Here is a 3089-nt window from a genome sequence, read left to right as displayed (position 1 = left end):
AGTGGTGATGAATTCCTTTAGCTTTTGCTTGTCTGGGAAAGACTTTATTTCTCATTCATTTATAAAGAAAAGCTTTACTGGGTATAGTATCATTTCCTTGGACAGCAGTTTTCTTTTCTTTCAGCTCTGTGAATATATTATTTCCACTCTGTCCTGGCCTATAAAGTTTCTGCTGAGAAATCTACTGTTAGTCTGACTGAGATTCCCTCATAAGTGACTAGATGCTTTCCTCTTGTGTTTAGAATTCTCTTTGTCTTTGATTTTTGACAGTTTGACTATAATGTGACATAGAAAAGACCTTTTTTTGCATTTTATTTGTTTGGGGGTCACTGAGATTCCTGTATCCAGATGTATACATCTCTTGCTAAACTTGGGAAATTTTTCAGCTCTTATTTTGTTAAATAAGTTTTCTATTCTTTTAGTTTTCTCTTTACCTTCTGGGACACCAAAAATTAGAATATTTTGTCACTTTATAGTGTCCTATATGTCATGTAAGCTTTGTTCATTTTTTTTAAGATAGAGTTTTGCTCTGTCGCCGAGGCTGGAGTGCAGTGGCGCGATCTCAGCTCACTGCAACCTCTGCCTCCCAGGTTCAAGCAATTCTCTGCCTCAGCCTCCCGAGTAGCTGGGATTAAAGACGCCCACCACTACGCCCAGCTAATTTTTTTCATATTTTTAGTAGAGACAGTGTTTCACCATCTTGACCAGGCTGATCTTGAACTCTTGACCTCGTGATCCACCCGCCCCGGCCTCCCAAAGTGCTGGGATTACAGGCATGAGCCACCGCACCTGGCCTAGCCTTGTTCATTTTTATTCTTTTTTTCTTATTTTTATCTGACTGGTTTATTTCAAAAGACCTCTCTTCAAGTTCTGAAATCCTTTTTCTGCTTGATCTAGTTTATCGTTGAAGCTTTCAAATGTATTTTATATTGTATTTAATGCATTCTTTGGTACTAGAATTTTTATTTGGTCCTTTTTTTATGATACTCATTTCTTTGGTAATTTCTCATTCATATCCTGAATTATGTTTCTGATTTCTTTGAACTATTTTTCTGTATTCACTTGTATCTCACTCTCCTTCTTTAATATCATTATTTTGAATTTCTTTCCCTGAGATTTCATAAGTTCTTTTTGATTTGGATCTGTTGCTGGAGAATTATTGTGTTCCTTTGGTGGTGTTATATTTCCTTGCTTTTTCATGTTTTTTTCTCCTCACATTGATATCTGCACATCTAGTGTAACAGTCACTTCTTCCAATTTCTTGAATTTGCTTTCATGGGTGGGACTTTTTTCTGAAGATGTATCTGTAGTGTTGAGTAGGGCACTTTGGTTTCGATTGTGGGTACAGTAGCCTAGTCTCTGTGTGATTTCTTTGGCCTAACAGTGTCAGTGGTGTTTGATTTCCTCGGTGGCTTAGGATGTGGTTATTAGTGGAGGCTGTGGTCAAATTTTGCTGGGGGCAAAAATGCCAGGTTGGCCTGTCCTCAGGTCCCAGTGGTAGTAGCAGTGTGCCAAGTATGCCTGTCCTTCGGCTTCAGGAATGTGTACGCTGGCGCCAGTGTTAGCAGGTAAAAGAGAGCTGATTTTTGGGACTCCAGGCAGCTTACTCAGATACCAGTAGTGGTGGGCCAGGCAGGTGGGAAGGTTCTTTGGCCCCTAGGCAACAAGCATAGTGTGGGTGATGGCAGTAGCAGTGGCAGGACAAATCTCTGGCTCCCAAGCAGTTTGTGCTGGTGTTGGTGGTGGCTACAACATGCTAAGTGGGCCAGTTGCCAGGCCTGCAGGTGGCATGTGCAGGTGGGTGCCCACTATTGCAGGGATGGCAGGTTGGATGGGCCTAACTTGAAGCCCCTGGGAGGAGGGCTCAGGTGTCAGCGGTGGGGACTAGACTAGGCAGTCTTCAGTCCTCTGGTTGGCATGTCTGGACACTGGGGGTGCAGAGCCAGGCTGGGTGGACCTGTCCTCAGACTCCCAGTGGTGCTTGCAGGTCCTCGTTGTGGTGGGCAGGGGTGGGGTGATCCCCAGGCCCAAGATGTGCTGCAGCCCTGCTTCTGGGGAAGGCTAAGTAGCTTTCAGTGGCAGCAGCCACATGCAGGTGGCTGAGGAGTGCACACTTTGCGTGTGCGTTGGCACCTGTGACTGCTGTGGGCAGGGGGGTTTGTTTTTAAGGTGCATGAAAATGCGTGGCAGCATCACTCCCAGGGGCAGTTGGCTATTTGTTACTGACTCGCACTTCAGCCCTGGGGGCAGCCGTCAGTCATGGTAGCATCTGTGGGCAGGGGATGTCAGTGGGGCTCCAGGGATGTGGAGATCCAGGGGCTATTGGGTCCAGGATGCAGTCTGGTGAGGGCTAGGATCTTATTGTGACACCCTGCTGTAGCTGCCTAGGGTGGGGGTGAGGTGGGACCTGGCACGAGTTCCCCTCTGGAGCAAAGCCATCACATGGTCTGTAGGCAGCATCCTAGATAAGTCTTTGGGGCTGTGAGAGTCTAGGGGCTTTCCTGTGGCTAGGATGCAGGAGTCTGCAGTGGAAGTGTGGACCTCCCGGGGTCACTCACTCACCCTTTCCCTGCACTGGGAGCCTCTCCAGGATCCCCGCTGACCCCTGCCAAGCAGGCTGCCTTGCTTTTTTCGCTTTCCTGGCTTTAGGTGTTTCTTGTCACTCTCTGTTGAATTCTAGTGTTCTCTTAGATGATCTGTTCAGAGTGTGACCATCTACTCGCTGTTTTCGGTCTTTGTTGTGGAGGGGGTGAGTACCAGAAGCCTGCAGTTAGCCATGCTGAAGCCCTGCTGAGAACCTAATATTTTTGACTCCTTGCTAATTTCGACAACAAAACTTTCTTTCGCTAACTTTATACTGATCCTTACTTATATCTTTTTCTTGGATTTGTTTTTTTTCTTCTGCCAGAAGAAACCCTTTAAGAATTTTCTCAAATAGCGCTTTATGGAACAAGTTCTTTGAAACCATCTATATATGAGCCCGGAGCTATTACTTTTTTGTGTTAAATAATAATCTAACCAGATGCACTGTTCTAATAAGTTAAAATGCTTTTCTTTAAAATATCTTAGGTATGACTCCATAGTTTTCT

Source organism: Gorilla gorilla, chromosome 22, assembly GCF_029281585.2.
Source record: "Gorilla gorilla gorilla isolate KB3781 chromosome 22, NHGRI_mGorGor1-v2.1_pri, whole genome shotgun sequence".
NCBI lineage: Eukaryota > Metazoa > Chordata > Mammalia > Primates > Hominidae > Gorilla > Gorilla gorilla.
Note: the sequence above shows the minus strand (reverse complement) of the source record.